General features: G+C 44.1%; 1 protein-coding gene across 8 annotated transcripts in view; it reads right to left on the minus strand.

Annotated features, from left to right (window-relative positions):
• The window catches only part of LOC139050864 (uncharacterized), a 189825-nt gene that overhangs the window by 143605 nt on the left and 22998 nt on the right, over window positions 1–23222 (minus strand). For 4 of the 8 annotated variants that reach the window (XR_011509103.1, XR_011509108.1, XR_011509107.1 and 1 more), the window contains one exon: window positions 10857–10887. The exons of 1 other annotated variant lie outside the window; for it this stretch is intronic. The gene's annotated coding sequence lies outside the window, so the exon portion shown is untranslated. Of the gene's footprint in view, window positions 1–3985; window positions 4192–10856; window positions 10888–23222 lie in introns of all 8 variants that reach the window. 3 more of the 8 variants (XR_011509101.1, XR_011509102.1, XM_070527663.1) reach the window with 1 other exon arrangement.

Raw genomic sequence — 23222 nt, forward strand, 5'->3', positions numbered from 1 at the left:
ATATATATGCATATACAAAACTATTTAACAAATGGTACCTAGATATACAATGTTAGCTATGGCGTTTGTGAGTACAGGTTGAACAATGTGAAGAAAAAGGTTCCTATTTATACATTGCTAGCTATGGCATTCTTGAATAATTGGTGATCTGCGATGGTGGTCATCGAAGCGGGAAGGCGATTCCACTCATTGGAAGTGCGTGGTACAAATGACTGCAAAAAAGCGTTGGATCTGCATAATGAAATGCCTACCTTATGAATATGATCTAGTCCGGGCGATACATACGGATGTGGAGAAATAAGTTTGTTGCGTAGCAGCGGGTGATGAAATAGTTTATGGAAAAGGCACAAACGGAACATTTTTCGACATGATGACAAGGACGGTGAGTTAAGGCTTGATTTCATGGCACTGATACTCGCGGTTCTATTATAGTTAGAAAGAATGAAACGAGTAGAGTTATTCTGAACCATTTTTAGTGAGTGCGTTAGATTTATTTGACCTCGATCCCAGATTGAAGCAGCATACTCAAGTTTAGGTCGTATTAGAGTTTTATAGAGGATTAATTTTAAGGAAGAAGGTGCTTTGGAAAAGTTGCGTCGTAAGTAACCTAGCATACGGTTAGCGTTACCTATTATATGGGTGATGTGGGTATTAAAAGTAAGATCAGAGGTGATGTGAAAGCCAAGGTACTTGTAAGTTGTCAGCAATTTTAATGGAGTGTTATTAAGGGAGTACACAGGTGGTTCACTGGTAGTTCGAGATACACGCATGAATTTACACTTGTTAACATTTAGTTCCATTAACCATGAATTACACCATGCAGAAACGGCGTAAAGGTCAGCTTGAAGCTTGGTTACATCCTCGTCGCGAGGATGTAACCAGCCTTGGTTGTCTCTCGCCTGTTTTTTTTTTTTCGCGACATTGTTCAATCCGTTTTAGCGTGAAATCTTTCAACTCCAATTACTTGGTTATCTTCCTAAAAATAGTAGTGTCACCAACTTCCAAAGATGTCCGACAGTCTCCTTGGGGCTTTCTCAAAAAGGTCGGTGACACATTTCTTTTCTCGAAATTTAGATTCAACCTGGAGTACATGTTCACTGCGAGTCGGAAAGCAATTTCTGCGGCACCTAGTGGATTCGATTTTCTCAGATCCTTTGTGTCGCGCGCCTTACTTAAGCCGACCTTATCAGGATGTACTTAAGCGGGTCCGAAAAATGTGTGTACCTCCAAGAGTAAAAACATTTTTCTTTAAATTAGATGCGCAAAACAGTCCCTGCTAAAGCTTGGTTGAATTCGAGGGGCTGCTTTGTGCCTTGGTCAACAAACTGTCGACTCTGTCCACGTGCCGATACCGTATATCACTGTTTTATAGATTGTAGGGATGCTGCATTTTTTAGGGGCATTCTCCATTTTAGGGGCACCGTTTCCAAACAGGCCCTCAAACTTATTGGGGGCAAGGGAATCACGCACGACTTCATTTATTGGTTTCCGGCATATCAAGGTCAGATAAAGGGTGTTCCTCCCAACGTCAACGAGTCTGCTCACGGGGCTGCGCGTGAACTTGCCCACTGCGCTACCCTCGACCAATCGGAAGCCGACTCCCCAGAGAACAGGGACACGCCCTCCACCTAGAACGAGATTACTAAACACTACTATCTCAGCCGTAGAACCTACTTTGTTCCTCATCCGCGCCTTAATAGAGCTCAAGCATTAACGCTCTGTCTACTGCAAACGAATACCTATCCCAATCCGTCGCTCTTACATAAAATCTATCCGGATACTTACACCAGTGCTACCTGCCCCGATTGTGAAAAAATAGCCACGTTAGACCACATGCTCTGGCGGTGTGCCCGGTCACGCTCTATCTGTGCTAACAGCTTGGCCAGATGGGAGGAGGTTCTCCGCAGCCCTCTTCTGGCTGACCAACTCTGGGCTGTCCAGCAGGCCCACGATGCGGCCGAGAGGCTCGGCCTTCCGGTTCCTACGTGGGAGCGGCCCGCTTCGTGAAGACCCACGATCTGCAGGACTTCATTAAAGTTTTGCCATACCATACCATACCATACCATTCTCCAACTGACGCTTAGAAAGGACATTGGCATCACTCCATATTGAATTAGGTTTCTACCGTTTAAGGTTAAGGGCGGTCCTCCCTATGACAAGCTCATAGCGCTTGGTTTATACAGCCTATGGAGATGTAGACTGCGTGATCACCATTCCGAAAGCCCGCGATCTACAAAATCATTCTTTCGCGAAAGTTCTGCTTATGTGAGAAGTGGGTACGCTGCGCAGGAACTTCCGCCAGACTGGATGCACTTGTTGGACGCATCTGTGTGTTCGTCGAGTTTCGAGCGTGTAGCTGTGCCCGCTATGTAATATATATCCAGTTTTGTTCCCACGTAATAATAATAATAATAATAATAATAATAATAATAATAATAATAATAATAATAATAATAATAATAATAATAATAATAATAATAATAATAATAATAATAAAGCCCCCGTGGCATCGGGAAACGCACTCGTCTCGAATCCCGGAGGCCCGGGTTCGATTCGCACCCATACCGAAATTTACCCAATATTCTTTTCAAAGGCGTTAATTTACTTTGTTTACAGGAACCTCCCTGAGAAATTGGACTTCAATTCGAGTACTTCTTTTTTTTTTCGTGGTTTTACTCTTTGCCGTCGGCCGTTTTTGGTACCATCATTCGGTCACGCCGCCAACTACAACGTCGGAGTTTCGCGTATGGGACATATAATGCTTTCGCATTAACAACTTCTTTGTGAATACAGACCCATATACGAAATGGCGCGCATTAGCAAAAATCCATTTATGCTAGGGCTGTTCGTAAGAGCAGGTTTCAGCCAATCACTTCGTCGGATATTTTATTAGTGAATGCGGCAGGCCATAGACAAACGGTGAACAAATACCTTTGTGTATTCGGTTCCTAGGCCCGTATTCACACACACAAAAATTCTCACGATAGAAATGTTCCCCGTGCTTTAATTTTTGTTTCTGGTCGGTGGTAGCAGGAAATAAATAACTGAAGAGCCAGGCGTATCCTTGCCGGTAGCAAAGGCGATGGCAGAACCGATGCCGTCGCCTCTTGACTTCTTTGTGTGCTGAGTGATCTCTGATCATTCGCTTGAGAACCATCACGTCCCTTACGGACACACTTTACAGTACGTGCCGTGGTGCCTTTTACGGTGAGGGGCACAGCGCGTCTCAGGATTGTGTTCCTGCGAACGTTTGGGTCACACTGTCGAATCGCAACATATACCCACTCAGGTGCTTGAGTTTCAAGCACTTGAAGCAGTTTCAGGACGAAAGGTCATAAGGTGTATCGATAACACCCGATCTTCACGTTCGACAAAATGCGGTCGCCTTTACACTGAAGCGTGACACAGCACGACAAAGTTGACAGTCACTTAAGCATTCTTACGTGATTTGAATGCGAAATCATAATGACTTCTTAAGGTTATCCCCTTACTTTAAAACTCTACCTTAATCCACCTTAATCCTCTGGAATCTATTTTAATCCGTCTTAATTCACTTTAGTCAATCTGAATCCACCTTAATCCACATTAATCAGTCTTAATCTACTTTAATCCACCTTAATTCAATTTTGGGAGTGGGCCAGGTCGGTTTTTTGGGTGTGGGCCACTGCGTGGCTGTTGACCGTGGGATTTCACAGTGCGAGCCGCTGCAGGTCCAGCGCCGGGAACGTGACCTCATCACCTAGTCACGTGGGTTTTGGTACGATTGGATGACAATAATGGACGACGGATACCGCCACCAAGGCGACAGGCTTCCAGTATGACGTCATTCATTGTCGATGATTCCGTTAAAATGGGTGTAGGTCTCCGTCACAAGTAGACTCGTCAGCATCGTAAGTTATGTCTGCAGTAGTGTCGCTATCCGTTGGTGTGTGTCGGGGCCTACTTATCGTAATGATCTAAGATGGAGAAAACCTAGTGAGCTTACTCTTCACTTTTCGTCTCGCCACGGTCACAAAGACTCAGTCATCAAACAGGTCCTCTTCAGAAGTATCGTACAGCATGCAAGGTTTCTTCGCCGTCCACATGGTTTGGGAGGCAGTTGCACTCCCTCATTGTCGCCAACGTTCTAGAACCATTAGGACTTTTAGATGACTCCGCTCCCCTGGCCCCGGCGAAGGCGATGGTTCCTTCCTAAAACATGCAAAAAATGACCGGAAAATGCAAACGCCGCAAGATTGCGGGAGCGCACCATTATATTCTCTCTAAAAAGCAAATGAGCAGCTTTCATGGATAACAGGTAAGAATTCATAGAACTTTAAAGAATCTCTGCCCGAATGAACGAACGTGTGCATAAACCAATTACAGCAGGATGACTTATTCGCTGATATAGTGAATAATGTGGCAGGAGTATAAAGAAGAAAAAAAGACCGAATAAAGAGCGACATAATGGTTGCGTTCTTTTATAGACCCTCGTCTGCAGTCGTTTTATTCTGATACATTAGAATAACTAGATACTTCTGTTGTATCCGAAGTTTCCAGAAGAAATAGCTGCTTTCTCGCGCCGTCAGAATTACGGAAACTATACACCTCTAGCTTTGAGACGCTTTATTAATGAAACGAATCGTTCAGGACACTACTGTCTGTCAGTTATTTTCTATTTCCTGCCGGAACTGCGTCAGAAACTCCAAACCTAAAAAGATAACTTTTTCTTTATTTACATGTATTTTTCTCCAATATAATCCCCAGTGCGCAGGTGTGTACCACGTGAAAAGGCGAAGAATATCCGCCATTACTAGACGGTATGTGCCACTAACATCTAGGCTCTACATCTTCCGGTACATCTATTTTACCGCTGGATGTGACCCGCCCTGGTTGTATGCCCATAGTGTTTCTCACTATAGCACCTAGATGGAAATCTGGCGCCACCGTCTATAGGGGTTTCTTATAGGGTTATAGGGTGCTGTCATGGGAATGACGGTATATGTGCCTGCAAGGCTTGTGTTGGCTGGTGTTGTAAAAGGCTTCGTCTAAAACGTAGATATGGCTACATAAATAACGCGTTCTTAAAGTAAAATCTTCGTAAAATGTTTTCATTCCCGCATATTACATCTTCCAGGGAAGTTTACTCACCTACCGTGCATAACCAAGCGAAGAAAAGCAACAGCAGACGACAAACTGTTCCAAAGCGAGCGCGAATATTGTCGTCTGTCCTCCAACTTTAGCAGCCCAGTGATATTTTTACGTTTCATATAATTGTACGTGCAATAACAAAATCTAATATTTAAAGAAAACACGTTTTTGTGCACTAATAAAGCGAAAACAGCTTTTTACGTGCTGTTTTAGTAGAAAATGAATCATTGTGACAGACAGAACGGTGCTTGCCAGGCGCGTCTTGAAGGTATCCTGGATCTTCAAGAACGATGCCAATCCGAAGTCGTAATATACCGGCATTCCCATGCATACCACCGCACAGGAGCGCCAGATTTCCCTCTAGGTAATATAGTGAGAAACTCTATGTGTACGCCCCTTCACTTCAGTAAATGCTCATTTTTAACTATGGTGTTCAAGATACGCGATGTCTGGACGTTGCTGCTGCTTGTTTTAGAAAGGATGTAATAATAGCTGGTGATTTCAAACTGATCCATGCATTGTGGGGCTTTCGAACTTATTCTGAGATTGGGTTACTGACAATAATTTAATATGTTTAAATACTAAAGTACCCGCTCATATTTATGGCCAGTATCGCTAGATCTGTTTTAGATCTTATATTCTGCAACTCTGGGTTCTCAGCATCATCTTGGAAAATAGCACACACAGCAAAGGCTAGGGATGACATTCCCATTCTTTTTGACATGTTCTGTACGTTGATTTTTTTTAATAAGCGCATATTCAACTTCGTAGACTATTCAAATTTTAAAGCCGATTTACGGCCGCCTTCGGAGTCTCAGTCACATCTACTTATGGATATGCTGGCCATGTGACACGGCTTTGTTTTGAAAGGTTCGCTGAAAAAGTCTAACTCCTGATGTCAACAAGAAAGGCTGGCTCTTTTTGCCATTGGTTAAAGTTTGAGTGTACACCTGCATGGAAACGTCGGAAGGGCGATTGGAAAAAGCTCCAGTATAGTAAGTGCAGAAATAATTGGAATGATTTGCTACCGGCACATTTAAGTAGACGATGTTTTAAGCAAACGATGGCTATGACGAACAACATCACAACTATATTTTAAGGAAGAAGGGAAACAATAGCCCTATGAAAATTTCTTCGATCTCGTAAAATTATTTCTTTACAAAAAAACATTGACTCCATTGTTTCATCCTTACCTGAATTATTTGACTTTCTAGAGAGTATTGCTTAAAGCTTAGAAATCCGTCTCACATCATTACTGCCTTTTGCCGTAATGAAGTCTTCAGTTGGAGAAGATTTCTAAACATAACTTGCCCAGGTCGATGCCTACCTCTGCCCCAGGTCATGACGATATTACCGTGGCTATGATAAAAATGTTTGATTTGTTTCCCCAGAATTCACATTGTGAACTTCCACCCTATGACTACTTGGAGCCTCACTCCAATGCGGTCAGAATGCAAAAACGCTCGGGTATCGTGCACTTGTTTCACGGTAAAGAACGCCGGGTGGTCAAAATTAATCCGGAGTGTACCCCACCTTGGCGTGCCTCATAATCAGATCGTGGTTTTTGCACGTATTACGCCAGAATATTAAAAAAAGAAGTCAGCGCTTGGATTTCTGGGGAGTGGCGACTCGCAAAAATTATCCCATTACTTTAAAAACAGGGAGCTGGTTGTCATGTGAATAACATTCGACAAATATCGCTTACAGTTAAAGAAGTTGAGTTAATAGAAAGGGTTTCGGAGATTCGTATTACGAAATTCGTTCTTGAAGAGTCGGTACTGAGCCACAGCCAATTGATATTAGGCCTGCAGATGCTCAATGTGGTGCGCTCACATAGATCTAGAGAGCCGCATTCTATACTTGCTCGGCGCAAACGACAGTAGGCTACCTTTGTAACTTCAGACATTAGACAGTGTTGAACATACTATCTTTCTCTATGCAATACGAGGTAACGGGTTCTCAGGTTACATCACTGACTGGATTTGAAATTTCCGAGAGCTCCGGATTTTCACTGCCTTCCAATTGGTTTTCAACGTCAAAGTATAAGCAGGAGCAAAGTGTTCCTTCAGAAGCGATTCTTTCCCCTTTATTGTTCAGTATCTTGATCGACTCTGTCCCGTTAGATCAAGATGTTCGTGTATATGTGTGCGCAGATGGCACTGAGGTTTTTGCGTCACTGCGCGATATATATTCTCTCTATCCAATTCTACAAACGTACCTGTGTTCACTTTTTCATGGCTTGATGAACTTCACGTTTTTGAATGTTTGAGCACGTTCGAATGTGCTCTCCTTACATTTATTTAAATGTTCCTAGACAAACTTTCCTTGTGTATCGACAAACATCCCTTCCTTGTGCGGACTGCTCAAGATATCTATGAGTCATACACGATGGAAATCTGAATTGGCGCCCTTCACATGGAATATCTAGCGTTAACAGGAGCGCGTGCATTAGCCATATAATTTGCATGCGTAGCGACCGATGCTGTTGTTTGCGTAGGGGCACTAATGAGTGTTCCATGGGAATATTACAGTTTACAGTGAAGTACAGTGAATGAAAAAACAGTTTGCTCGTGTGCGCTTGTCTGATGGCCTAGCGTACAAAAGTGCCCTCCTTGCAGTAATGGAACGAGATGCTCTGCGTGATTGCCGCGATCTTCCTCACCTGTAGCAGGTAATGTGCTTTACTAGGAAGCGTGTGTGCCTACTTGCTTTCCGTCGAAACCCCTTAAACTTTTTTTTGAGTTTCCTCAGAGAAGATTGAAATTGTGTTTACAAGTGAATCGAACTGATCTTGTGACACCTCAGTCGTCCTGATAACACACCCCACAGTTTAAGCCCGTTTAAGAATATTAGACATATCTGTAGTGTCTTTCCTGAAGTTACCCCTTCGCCAGCTCTCACCATTCGGTTCCACAATATTTTATTCTACAAATAACTTGCCCAGGACTTATTTGTGCGACCTTTTGGAAGACAACACATAGCATCGGCAGCCTAAATATGTCATTGCGACAGATGCTGCCCTGCGCGACAAGATAGCAGCAGTGAGCGTATTCTTTCCGAAAATTTTCTGGTCTTCCACTCTCCGCCTTCCTGATTTCGAGCCTATATTTCAGGCCGAATTAATGTCAATCGTGCCAGCGCTACACAAACTGCGTCATTTTTTTTTCGTCATTTTCAAACGTCATCTTTTAAAACAAAATTTTAAAACAAAACGTCATTTTTAAACAGAACGCCATTTTTAAAACAAAAAAAAAATTAGTGTGCGAAGCACTTACTCGCATAACAGACTCGGTTGATTGTATTGCGGATATTTCATTCGTTGGTCCCTCTACATTTACAGGTAGTCTACTTAATTTGAATGCCGGGTCACTGTGGTCTATATTTAAATGGAGTGGCAGACTCGCTTGCCAGAGAGAGCGTCCTCTGAATGGCCCTGTAGTTTTCGTTTCGCCGGTTACGGCATACGTCTCCTCACCAAGGAACAGAAAGCCCTGCCTATATCAAGGTTCTGCAAAGCAAGCTCGCATTATGACTTCCAGTATTTGAATTTTCCATGGAATTATCAGTGTCGTTCATCACGTAAATATGAAGTTATGTTTACACGATTAAAATACCGCATTTCACTGTTTAATTATTATTAACACAGGACTGGTCTGACGCAGTTCCCTCTCTGTCATTTTTGTAAGGAATTTGAGACAATTAATCATTTCTTTTTTTTTGTTCTGACGTCGAATCGCGATATCTAAAAGAAAAAAAAAGGCATATCGAAGCTCTCTTGCGTCATCTTGATCTTTCCTTGACTTTCCCAATTATTATTTTTATCGGGGCCTTGGCTTTGGGGTTCAGTCACAGGATTCTTTCGCCTTACGGTGTGCAATTAAATTTGCAGCACAAAGATATTTCTGTGCTAATTTCGCATCAGCCTTTCTTTTCACTCTCTGCAAAATCATGCAATCTCCGATTTTTATTTCATGCATTCGAGTAACCCTGCATGATTTCTCTTTCTTTTCTTTATCTTTTTTTTTCTTTCCAGCTTCGAGTTCTCTCTGTTTTGCCATATAGTAGACTGACTGCTAAACGCTACGTTCGTCCACGGATATCTCTATTCATAGGTAATATTGAGTAAATTTTAAATATTATAAATATTGTTTAGCTTTATTATTTTCATTAAGATATTGCTGCTCCGCCTCTTGGTTCGTCGATACTTTCTCAAGCAACATCCAGACCAGTGGGTTACAAAAGGATCCCGTGTTCATGTCGAGGCTTGCCTCGTTGTGCTAGTGCTCTGCAGCTCAAGTTAAGGGCTGGCTCTGTCCTGGTGTTTGGACGTTAATACCGGCAAGGGCGGGTAGACAGTCCGCCGTGTGTGCTTCTTGTGGCTCCTGCGAGACACTTGAGCACCTTGTATTGGAGTGACCTGCTTTCCTTGCACATCGGACGTCGCTACTAAGGGACTATGGCCTACTTGACCTGCAGTGTACGACCCTTGATCGTTGCCTGGAGTGACTGCGCTTCTCGACGCGACCACGCTCATCGCACCGTGCTTACTTTTCTACAAGAAACTGGCTTGGCTTTGCCTTTGTAATAGACTTTGTGAGGGCGAGAGAGAGAGAGAGAGAGAAATAAACTTTATTGCTAGACCAGGCTTCTTGAGCCCAAAGGTGGGTGGCCCCGTCAGTCCAGGTAGCCATGGCTCGCTGCCGCCGCCCGAGCCCTGTTCACCAACCGTAGCTGGTTGTCAGGGTCTTGCGTCACCAGCAGAGCCTCCAACTGGTCTTCCAATTCTTTGCGAGGGAGGAACTTCTTTTTGCTAGTTTACTTTTTGTACTTTTTACATTCTCTCGTATTGGTGCTACCTGCGTGCTTTTTTTTTCTATTCCTGCGTGTATGTTTTGTTGCTACTTGTGCACTCTATGCCTTGTCGTTTAGTCCTTGTGGCCTGTCATCTTGGCTGTTTATGATGGTGATGATGATGATGATGAAGCCTCAATTAATGGCACAAACCCACTATGGGGGATAGGCTACGAATCGAGTGGTAATATGATTGAAAATTGAAATAAATTAGTTATTAAATAAATAACACAAAAACGAAAAAAAATGTATAACCCAAGATGAAAAATAAACTGATAATACACGAGTTAAAGTAGTGATCAATACGGTAGTCAGCCTTGCATTGATAGGAATACTAACAAAACTTGTTAGTGAAATACACAAAGTAAAGGACATACTTAAACATGAGCAAGTTAAATTTTGATTATTAATATTAATAATAACTTGTGCTTTTGCTTTTTGAATTTTCTAAATTGAACTAGAAGTAAATCAATTGTGAGAAATACGAAATATTAATAAGGCATTCTTTTTGTGTCACATAGCAAATTATAAATGGCTAGGTAAACGTTCCTGTGGCTGTATCCTAATACCGTTGCTCCAAGGGAGAGTATAACAGTGCTGCTTAAAGGCAATCCTACATTTTGAAGCTCGTTACTTCCCTGCTCCTTATCTTCAACTTCCTTTTCTATTCCCTCCTTCCCAAAGAGTAGACAGGCATGGTGCCCTTCTTGTTAACAGTTGCCAGCCTTCCCTTTCCCTATTTCCCTCTCTGGGCATTGTGTGTGTTTTCATATCAAATAAATAAATAAATAATAATAATAATAATAATAATAATAATAATAATAATAATAATAATAATAATAATAATAATAATAATAGATCAGCCATTTACTTACCGTGCCCAGAAACAATCATGAGGTATGAGTGCTGGCGCACGCATGTATTGGAAGCCGGAAAAGAATAACAGCAGGGCAATATAAGTAAAAAAAAAAACAATGAATAAGAAATTATCTTGAAAAGAAAATTGTACATAAAGCAATGCGCAAAATGAATACAAAAGAAAAATGAGGAGAAAGGCAGCTGTACAATATGTGAAACTATGACACAACAACGCAAAGCTCGGAAAAGAACAATGCCAGTTATGAAAAATATAACGATCATGAAAATAAGCGTTATAAGGACTCTGTACTCTGTGGACAGTTCAGTGTTGGTGATTACAGGCAGGAACATGGCAGGAAATGTTTACACGCAGGAAATGTCTGTGTTCTCTGCTGATCTTGCGCGGAATACGAAACATGATACAACTGAGGAGTTCGTGGCAGGTGAGGATACCGTGAAGGAGTTTGAAAAGAAACATAAAGTCTGCGCGATTACACCGGCAGTGAAGTAAGGGCAAGGAAAATAGCCGAAAAGTGCTAGAAGAAGGTTCAGTATCCGTGTTAGCAAAGCGGAGCTTAGAAATTCTTTTTGGAACCAATCTATAGTACCAATGTCGGATCTAGAAATGCTATTCCAGACGACCGACGCGTATTCGAGTTGAGGAAGACAGATTGTGGTGTACCACTTGCGGAATGGTGCAGGAGGATTAAATTCTCTCGATGCTCTGCTTACCGAGCCAAGAGTGCGCATAGCGCGTCTGTGCAAGAGTGGAAGACGCATAACGCAAGAGTGCGCGCAACGCAACGCATTTAGTGTGAGCTGGAAAGTGTGTGGTTGCATCAAAAAGTACACCGAGATCATTTATCTCACAGACTTTACACAATGGTACAGAAACTACAGAATAAGAAAAAGAAATGCTCGCTGTTTTGCACGTGAAAGTCATGACCTTGGTCTTAGCAGCATTCATGGGGAGGTTATTATTTCTGCACCATTTAGAAAAAGAAAACAGGTCAGACTGCGGAAGGCGGTAATCATCAACAGTATGAATTTCCTTAAAAATATTGATGTCATCGGCATATAGAAGGAATGAAGAAATCCGAATAGCCGGAAAAACGTCATTAATAAAAATTAAAGAAAAGGAGCGGTCCTAATACTCATACTTGAGGGACGCCGCTAGTTGCCATGCGAAAAGAAGACATTCGGCCATTAACGCTAGCATAACATGAGCTATCAAGATAACTGAGCAAGATATTGAGAATTGACGAATTAACACCAAAGTGCGTAAGTTTGATCAGAAGCAGTGAGTGGCTGTGTACGTCAAAAGCTTTGCTGAGGTCACAGTAAATGGTGTCAATTTGCCCCCGTTGAAGCACCGGCGCGGAGATCTGTGCCATGAAACTTACGAGATTTGTGATACGGGAGCGAACGGTGAGAAATCCAGCATGATTCGGAATCACTGATTTCTTCACAGTAAAAAACAGTACGTTGTGAAGACCGAGCTCAAATATCTTAGACGTGGCACAGAGAAGAGAAATCGGGCGATAATTCCATACATCGGTTTTGCAGCCAGACTTAAATACTGGAAAAAGAGGAGCAGTTCTCCACATGTGAGGGAAAGTGGAAGTGTTCGAAGTATTCAAAAGTATTGGTGCGAAAGCATCGAATGACCCATTGCGTGAAAAAGCCGGCGTCTGTAGCATCTAAACTGCACCTAAATTCCCATTGGCTGCGACGTCACGTCACGTGCGCGCCTCCACGGAGCAGAGCGGGCGAAACGGTCCTGCGTAAAGGGAGAGGGCATCGTCGCGACGCCACGTCATCAGCGCGCGTTCACGGAGAAGATACGGCGATGCGACACCGCGGCGCGATACGCGTTGTCGTTGGCGATGCAGTCGCGTAACGCGTGCGTGTAGGTGCCGCCGTTGTCTCGCTCTCAGAGGCAGGCGCGCGTTCCGTATTTCTCTCTCTCTCTCACCCTACTGGACTTAGCTGCTGCGCCTGCTTGCCGGCTTTGGTGGCCACTGCTGCTTCCTCAGTCTCTCATCGCGCTGTAAGTCGGTGGCATGCGGCGTCCTTGATTTCTCAGCAATATCGTCCAAATGATTCCGATCTGCAGCCAATATGCTTACGTAGAAACGGCAAAAAAATATAATAACCCGCACCAGTATAATGGCGAAACTAGATAACATGCCCCGCAACCACACTCGAAAACATTATTGGCAGCGCAAAACTCGAAGGATCGCTCAGCGACGTTCAATTAGACGTTAATGCTTTCGCATTCACAATTCATAAGAAATGCTTAGGTGCCCTCGGAATTAATATATATATATATATATATATATATATATATATATATATATATATATATATATATATATATAGATGTCAATACCGGGGCAAATAGAGTGCCGTAAGCTTCTAGAATTGCGGAGAGATGCCATCAAAGCCGCAGGATAGGGTAGGCTTCAAGCGCTTAAGGCACTCGCTGATGAGCTTTTCATCAAACAACACAGTACTAGATGTAGGAACCGTCGTGTGCTGTTGACTGAAGCCAGCATTGAGACCTGAAGTTTTGTATAAGGATGAGGAATAGGCAGCAAAACAATCCGTGACTGCTTGAACTTCTACTTCTCTAGAGTCGAGCAGGCGAAAACACTCTCGACATTTACGAGGGTGCTTGCAGATATACTTCCGAAATTCCGCCGGCCGGTCGGAGGAGTTCTTTTCCAAAAATGCAACATCTGAGTCGCGATTTCGCTTATAGAGGCGTTTGCAGAGAGTCCGAAAATAAACCGAATTCTTCTCTCATCCCATTAGGCACAGGACTTCTAGATTTACGGTGCGCGCGGTCTTTATATTTCAGGGCAATTATGAGTTACCCAGTTAGCAAGAAGCCTATGTTTACAAGTTGATATGGCCGATAAAAGTGCTATTCCTAATTCGTATGCTTGTCTACTAATTTGCTATCGCAGTTGATGCTTCGCCTTTCTAGCGAAACTGCGACCTTTTTTTTTAGTAAGAATCGGTTTCGTTTGTTATTTTCAGTAGAATTAGTTATGATTGTAACGGGTATGCAAATTTTACTGCATCATTTATTAAAAAAGGTGCGCGTTAGAATTGTGCAAATAGGGCAGTTTTTTTCCCCGATCCATCGAAATGTGGAGCCAGCTTCCGTCTAACATTCGAGATGAAATTTGCTATATGATACATTTGTTAAGGCGATCGCCGGTTGCATACCTTGTGATTCATAGGACCACATATTGTATACTATGTATATATGCTTATATGTATGTATTGAGAGCGTGTTTCTTTTTTTTACGTATTCTTTGCACTTGTGCCTTGCTGTGTGCGTGGCAGCTTTCTTCTTTTATTTTTTACCCCACTCCTGCGATAACCCCCTCATGGTTACAGTATAAATTAATTAATAATTAATTAATAACATGCTGCTGAAATAAACAGAAGGACAGAATGTCCCACAGCAGGCTGCATTTGTTCTCTATGTAATGGTTCTAATGTGAATATCTAAGCGTGTTCCAATCAATTGCAGGTGTATTAAAATCACCAAGAACAATTATTACTACTACTAGTACTACTACTAGTACTACTACTACTACTACTACTACTACTACTACTACTAATAATAATAATAATAATAATAATAATAATATCTCCCCGTCTTCTTTCTTATTGTTCGATCACGCGCTTCTTTTGGGTATGGGCCATTGTCAGGGATCATCATCACTAGGTGCCCCGCCGGCTGATGGCCTCCGGTTTACTTTGCTCTTCAATAAGGCGAAATGTCCAATATGAATGGGATTCGACGCCCCTCGCAGCCCACGGTAAGCAGCCAGATGGTAGCGCCAACGCCTCGGCTGCGCACCAGCGCAATGACTACCACCATTACCACATTTACTGCTACCACTACGAGCAGCTGCCTGCCAGTCCGTGCTCCCATCGCCCGTGGCTGCGATGCGACCACCCAGGAGACCGCAGTGCGGCGCCGTTCACCGAAGACATGCTGCAAATAACCGCGCACTTGCCCAAAGTAACATCAGTTCGGGCCCCCGCCCAAGTCAGTAATTGTAAAACGTGGGCGAAGGACAAACTCAAGATTGAGGAGATTCAACGGATCCTTTTGTCTCACTCCCGGTGGCTAGTGTTTGGTAGGCTGGACCATGCCATCCAACTTGCCGCAAATCACGCCCACAAGTTCTGTAACCTATTCACCAAGAAATATTGGCTCGACCTCAACAACTGCGTACTGGCCTTCGAAGGTCGCGACACAAGCCAGGAGCTTAATTCGCCCATGGCTGCCTTCCATAACGACCACGAAAAAGGCTCTAAGGACCAGAAAGTCAAGATAGATCACGTGGCCACTACCAGTCTTGTCAGGCTGCACACCATCTTTGTGGAGTATGTCAGTGTTATTCTTCAAGATATACTTCAAGCAGCGTGCATCGTACTTTGGCGTGAAACCTCCATGGATCGCATACCTGTGGGACTGTCCTCCCTCAATCATCTGTCGTCGTGTGACAGCTCCATGGAAGACAGTCGGGAATTCTGGTTCGTTTACTACACTGCAGTATATCCCGTTAAGTTTGTACAAATTCTGAAAGCAGATTTGTCTAGAAAAACCTTCTACGGACTGCTGCCCATTTTCACTTGCAAGTTCAAGTTCTTCAGGAATAACGAGCCTGATCTTAATGCTGGATATTTTTTGCCCATTACCAGAAGTGTGCAGAATTGTCTGGTTGTACTTGGCGAGAAGTTCTCGAAACAATTCGAACAACTATGCACAAGACTGACCAACCTTCTTTCTCCGCACACGCACAAGGACATATGCGTCGTCATGAGATCTACTAGGAAGTTCTGCTTTAGTAGTGAAGACATGTCCCGTTGTTCGGTGGTCGGCTGTCTTCATAGTTGCTGTACTCACCTCTCCTACCCGTGCGTGCCACATGCACGGTTAGTGTATCGTTTGCAAGAGATGTGCAATACGGACGAACGGCAGTGCTGGAAGAAGCCGGGTAAAAAGCCGGCATCCATGATGAGCAAGAGCACCAGCGAGCCACCGACAGAGAGCTTCCACAAGATCTATCACCTCGACCAGTATGCTGCTGGAAGCATTGGACAGTGGGAATTCACCATCATGATCACAACCGAGACTGCACATCTGGTACTCGGCTGGCCTTCACTTGTTTTCCAGAACAGTTTCGTGAGCGAGACGCCCGAAGGCACCTGGGAGCTTTGGACGTGCCTCACGTGTAAACTCACGACTCTGAACTGGCACCCACAGCCAAATTTGTGGCAATTCGGCCAGAATAATTGCCAAAACTGCTTCGTTGTAATGCTGACCTGCGTTGTCATTACTCTACACAAGTGCATCAAACTACTACATATCGGGACGGTGTGTACTGACTGGAAGTTCGTGCTCTCCGTCCTTCTCGAGGCACAGCACAAACAGGCCGACTTGTGGATCCTGGTGATCGTTCCGACCACAGACACTGACTGTAATCATACTGAACAGATTATGGAGTTTGGCATTTTCTGGCACACTCTCTGCAACATGAGTAACAACATGGGAAAAATGTACAACGCTGCACACGGCCGCAATCTCTGCCGGACCCTAAACGACAAAGCAAGCACCGCCTACGGCACCGTGATGTCCAGAACAAATCCTGACAGTTTTCTCAATGTGTTTTTTGTCACATGCACAGAAGAAATTATGCTTGCGAAGAAAGAGAAACTCAGTCTGTTGATTGCGGCTTGTGCTTGGAGCCTCTTCCCGCGATCAAATCTCTGCGCCTCACCTGAAGACTCCGTCGTCATAGTGCACGTGGAGCTCAAGGCTATCAAGGACGTGATGGAAGACACGATGAAATGTTTCTACAACACCCTCGAGCATAACACCGAACGAAAAATTAACTACCAAGCCGATGTGCGGAAAAATCATTTCATGGAAGGCTGCAATTGCGAGGTGAGCGTTATCAGGCTAGCGTACCAAAAGCTCTTCCTGAAGCACAGCTACGAAACCGGGACGAAATGTATTATGGTTGACAAGGAGCATCACGCACTCTTTATGGTGGCTAGTGACCACGGCGCTATTGGCCAATGCAGTAACATGCGTCGAAAAACACCAGCGGGCTCAGCTGTAATGCACCCTCTGGACTTTGGCTTCTTTCTTTGCCGAGTTTTGTCAAGACGGGATGGGTCATGGCCAGTCGGACGCATACGACACGCTTTCTACATGGAAGGTAGCGGAAAACAGTACTGCCAGTACGGGCTGCCTCAAAAACAGGCACTGGTGGCGCTGCATCGTCTAGGCAAGCTCAACCGTCTGCTCCAGCGCACAAATACTAGCGTCTACCCCTTTCATGCAACCAGTAGCAAAGTTCTCCAAAGTGAAGTCCTGGCTGCATTCGAGGGTTCTCCACTGATCGCTGTGGAGGAGTGTTTTCTTTGTTCCAAGCAGTAAAACACTTCGCTGCCTGAGCCTGGAAGAAGGAGTCAAGATTTTTTGGATTATCCATAGACTTTTCGCAGCTACGCTGCAATTCTTTTACGTATTTAGCAGCCTGATGGACCCCGTTTTCCTTGACCTGTGTGGTGTGAAAAGAGACTTCATGCTTCCGATCTGCTCCATAAAGTTCCCCGCATGCTGAAGGTTTTGCGTGAGTTGTCGTAATCACATTTCCCGCTGAGCGGCCTTACTCCAGCAGCATGCTCAACAGCCCACCAGAGAATTCTACAGGATGTGTGTGTGAACTTGGAGCTATGGTGACTGACCAGTTTTCGGATTGGACGTCTATGCAGTTGGTGATGTACTTTGTTCCCTCACTCGTAAGGCCACCTTCTGTTTCTGCAAATGGCTTTCAGGCACTCCTAGCTTGCCGAGTTGGCGAAGCTCATTCGACGCGGCATCCTTACCTTCAGAGACTGTCTTGGTGACGTAAGCTAGAGTAGCGCATGACCACGACGATCCGGTGGCAACTCAATAGCTCGACCTTAATTAACAGCATCTGTGACACGCAGTGTTTGGTTCTTGGTGCCCTTAGTTAGGTTAGAAAGCTCCAGCGAGGCACGCTCCTCCATGACTTTGCGAGTGTGGAAGTTGGTGAGGATTATCTTGGCTGTGTCGTCCAATGCAACGAACGGTGACACGTATGAAGTGGCAGCAGGCCACTTATATTGTTGAAGACGTCTACATCACCAGTGGTGCCCCCTATGGCCTTCATAGCGCAGCTAGTCAACATGACGGTCGAGCTAGTTGATGGACAAATGACCGCAATAAGCTACAACACTTTTGTATCCCTAAGAGCCCTGCATGCCTAACGCCTTGCTTTCCCCAACTGCTCGCATAAAATCACCATGCAGTCTCTGATTATATGTTGGCGCCTCTCCTTTCAGTATGCAGATTTCTGCAAAAATTATATTGAAATGAATCCTGATACAGTTATATCAACATATTCAGTTTAATATGTGGTACGAATTTGCTATTCAGAATGTTTTGAAGTCCTCTTCGCACTTATAAATTTGTTTGTGTGTGTACACCCGGTCACAAAAGTTTACGGACCACGGGATCTCAGAAAACGTTCAATTCCAGAGCAGTCTGTGGCAGTAGCGTGTAAAAGTATATCCGACAATGCTGTTAGCATATTCTAGTCGACGCCCGAAATGCAAATACCAGGATGTGTTGTGAGGTTGCGGATCTGTTCAGCTTTTTCTCAGATTTCATGGTCCGTAATATTTTGTTGCCGGGTGTACATATCGCCATTACGGTCACTGACCAGTATACCTCTTTTAATTTCGAAAGATAGAATTGTAAAACATTCTATAGTGACTACAGTACGATGATAAATGTGCAAAGTAGAGGGAGAAGGCACGTTACCGGCAGAAAAAATGGGTGTGATGTCGGGGCCCCTCTATTACAGCATCCTTCGGTACGCCGCTGATGAAGACACCAATGTACAGCCGTGAGCAAAAGTATACGGACCAAGGGTTGCGCGATAAATTTTTTTTTTCATCTGCCTGTGAACGCGACTTGAAATTGAGGACTGCAGTCCAAAATTGGCATTGCGAACTTTTCAGTGTACTCATAAATTGCGGTTTATGCGTGGTAATTACAAAGAAATTCAGTTTCTTCGGTGACCCTGTGGTTCGTATACTTTTGCTCACGGTTGTACCTCTGGTCTTTGTGTAACACGACTGTCGTCAGCCACTCCGCTGGGGACCTTGAACTGAGAGATACAGTAACACCCTCCTGGTGTGCACAAGTCATAGTAGAATGGCACGATTTACCTTCACGCGATAATAACATGCTAGTAAACTGGTCCGTGAGAAAGACAACGGCCTGATAGCTAGACGCAAATTAGTTTTAAGCAAGCCATCAGATACTCACTCACATAAATATCCACCCATGTAGAATCGCGAGCCGATGCTTCGGTAATTACTTGTGCAGCTCACACACGTGAAAGTCACAACATGGTTAAGAGGAGAGAGGCCACAGTGAAAAAATTCGGTATATTTTCGATAACAGGGGCCCTCACGTGTGCAGAGATTGCTGCATATGGGTGGTCTTACGCTGGTGCCGCTACCGGGACTCGAAATGGCTTACTCGTACTCCTTGGTTGAATTAACCCTTAATGAGAAATCCCTTGCCTTAATGTTCTTCCAAAGTTTTTGAACGTAAATACTCTAGATATGGGTCGCTTATACGTCATTTATTCAGAGAGGTGGTAGATATGTAGAGTCAAAGGGTTAAGGCGTAGAGAACTGTGTCCTCTATGCCACGCCACTCGGTTTTAAAGTTTGCAACGTTTTGGGCTCGATAACGAGACTTCTGCAACTTGTATCAGTTAAGATTTATTGTGTGCAAAAAAAGTGCATTGTAAATGTAGTCGTAGTTCCGCATACTGGAAGGGGTTTTATGCCTAATATAAAAATTTTAGTGAAAATTAAAAATCTTCGGAACACGTCTTGCGATCGTTCTCATCTGAACGTACCCAGCTGACTCATTAACTGCAGTAGCGTCATTGCGCTTTGCCACTAGGCTGGTGCATCGTTCATGTACAAGGGGAGCATTTCGGATAGCAGATGTAATTAGGGACCAATACTAGAGTTAGCTTCCCCCGACTAGTCTTAACTAAACTTGCTACACGCGCTCCTGCATGCTTGCTACATCATCATCATCATCATCATCATCATCATCATTCCATGTCCACTGCAGGACGAAGGGCACTCCCCAGATCTCCAATTACCTCTGCCCTGCGCCAACCGATCCTAACTAGCACCTGCGAATTTCCTAACTTCGTCGCACCGCCTAGTCTTCTGCCGTCCTCTACTGCGCTTCTCTTCTCTTGGTACCCATTCTGTCATCCTAATGGTCCAACGGTTATCTAATCTGCGCATTACATGACCTGCTAAGTGCCATTTCTTTCTCTTAATGTCAATTAGAATATCGTCTATACACGTTTGCTCTCTGATCCAAACCGCTCTCTTTCTGTCTTATGCCTAGCGTTCTACGTTCCATCGCTCTTTGCGCGGTCCTTAACTTCTTATCAAGCTTCTTCTTCAGTCTCCATGTCTGCCCCATATGTCAGCACAGGTAATATGCACTGATTGTATACCTTCCTTTTCAATGATAGCGGTAATCTTCCAGTCAGGAGCTCAAGATGTCTGCCGCATGCGATACAACTCATTTTTGTTCTGTGAATTTTCTTCTCATGCTCAGGGTTCCTTGTGATTAGTTGGCCGAGGTAAACATACTCCTTCCCAGACTCTAGATAACGGCATGCGCGTTATCAGCATGATAGCATTTCCTGTCGGCAATGCTATCATGCTGATAAGGCGCGTGCCATTCATTACTGGAAATTACCGGGCTCGCAGCGTTAAAGAAAGGAAACGCATCAAGGCAGATGAAGATTATTGTTGTGTGGCAGAAGGGGCACTCCAAAGGGTGTAAACTGTTCTTAGAGTGTAGCAGAACATCGCTGACGAAGTCTCAACTGGTACGCGCAATATTTCTACCCCATATCGCGACCCCGTCAGCGTTCCGTAAAAAAAAAATTGAGCCTTAGAATGGCTCCATCGTAAGCAGCGCACCGAGCTTCAAATGGCCATATGTACTGGTGGTTCGTTCTAGCAACCCAGTAGAAGTCTGCGTCGCCCCAGTAGTGAGCATTGTGCGAATATACATGGCCGTCCCGCGAAAAGCTTGCCTTATCTGCCCAATCTATGTTTCTCAAGAAATCTGGGTCTTCATTCATTCTGATCAACAAATTATCAAGGTCTATCTGGGATTGGAAATCTCGGGCATCAAGCACTTGATGAAGATAAATACAATAAGAATGAATGTTGCTACTTTTCTACATTCTTCGTACTGCAGACTTGAAGACCGCAGTATCTCTTCTCACTTCTCACACTGGCGTGCATATTTGCGGATAACAAAGACAAAATACTTGGTCTAACGTCCTCGCCGATGAACACAGACATTTGTCGTTCAATTGTAAAGCTTCCATGCTGCCGTGAATTCTCGCAGTTGCGAACGAGTGCCATTGGGCTTTCTCACGTTCCAGGTCACTGAGTGTGAAGCAATGCCGCTGTGTTCCTTCTGTGGCCCCTTCTAAGGCAACAATCATGTTGACTTTTCCTGCGTGGACGACATGTTTGTTCACCAGTTGTAGTCTCCAAAGGTTTCCAAACGCAAGCGCCGCCGTTCTAACTTGTGCATACCAACGGTCGTCAGCGAATGTTTGAGTCAATGGCGACGGATGAATTAGCATAAGCACAAGTTAATGGTACCATGCCTTGCTTGCAATCATTTGCTTGGGAATGTCTTGTGGCTGATGCAATGGCAGGTGTACTTGCAACTTGGTATTGCAACGCCACTTGAACAGTGCCTCTCGACAGCTATTCTTTCCCGGCTCATTCCTATTGTTGTTCAGCCAATGCCATGCAGCAATCAATACAAATGTGTGTGTTTTTTTTTGCTTCTCTTCCCCCGTAAGTGGTACTTTTTATCAGTGCCTAAGCCGGTGCGCGCTGCTCAAGCAAATGAGGTCACAAGGAAACATGACTGCTTTATCGCTGCAGCAGCCAATAGGTACACCGCCGCCTCGTCACTTTTTCATGGTCACCATGTCGGCCATTGAGTAGTGTTAGTTCTTTGAAACGCCTTTCGAAGCATTGCTATAGCGTCTGCGATACACGTGGGCCCGCCTTCATATAGCACTTTTTTTTTGAAGCACGGAAACATTGAAATGCGAAAAAAATAACTAATGGGAAATGTAGCGAGGTGGAAGCTGTTCAAGCCACTGATCTCCACTATAGGGCGCCAGCCATTTAAATGGCAATTTTAGTAGAGGTCAGCGGTTCAAGCTAATCAATGATAGCAGCACCAGCTTGCGTAAGGCTGGTGCCCCCATCATCATATATCTTAGCCTTTCTTTTTTTTTTTTGAACAGCTTGGCTCGCGTTAGCAGGGGCACCCTGTATATCCGCAATCTTTTGCTGCTGTCGAGAGACACACGTTCTTGCAATGACTCTCAACTGTTGCTTTATTACTAAGGTGCTTCCTATCTTGAGCTAGGCGAAGGCGAAATTTTGGTTGCCACGACGACATCATGCATTATGAAGCCGAATATAATAAGATTTTGGATTTAAGATGTCTGCTTCGTAAGAGTGCCGCAAAAATCTTGTAACTATTACTGCTAAATACAATTGATGCTGCTAGCTGTGATCTAGAAGTAATTTAGAAAACATGATAGTTGCGTGTAACCACAATGGTCAGCTCTTATAGTTGTGTGAGATAGCATTCGCTGGCGACCGTTGGACGCACTGTTGCAAATAACTTCGCACGTGCCTGGCTTGGCACGAAAGGATCTCCTCAGCCGTTCTTCAGTGCTTTCTATGCTCACGGGACTGTGCCATAGCGTCATTCTCGAAGCGTGCTTTTAGTGTTGCGTGTTATTTATGTAGAAGGATTGCTCGAAACGCGCTCACCGGTAATTGTGACGGTGACAAACCAACGGTGAAGAAATTTTATTTACATGCATTTGTTGATTGGCTCAAAGAAAGTGCGCTTTTTTTTCATGCCATAGAAAAAAAGATATAGAAAGAGTCCACTACCAACTCTACCCCCCTACGCTAGCGCCAGACCTCTAAGGAAAAGAAAAAAGTGTAAGTAAGGAGACAACACGCTATTCCGACAAAATGGTGTCTTTGGCAAATGGCATGATTGTTAGATTGCTCTTACTGCAACCACTTGACAATTAACGCGAAGAAAACTCGGACTATATTTTATAGTTTGAAACACACATCTGTGAAGGAAACGCGTACATTTCCCTACGGAAATGACGTCATCGATACTGTTCGCCAGGTTAAGA

This window comes from Dermacentor albipictus, chromosome 1 (genome assembly GCF_038994185.2).
Source record: "Dermacentor albipictus isolate Rhodes 1998 colony chromosome 1, USDA_Dalb.pri_finalv2, whole genome shotgun sequence".
Taxonomy (NCBI): domain Eukaryota; kingdom Metazoa; phylum Arthropoda; class Arachnida; order Ixodida; family Ixodidae; genus Dermacentor; species Dermacentor albipictus.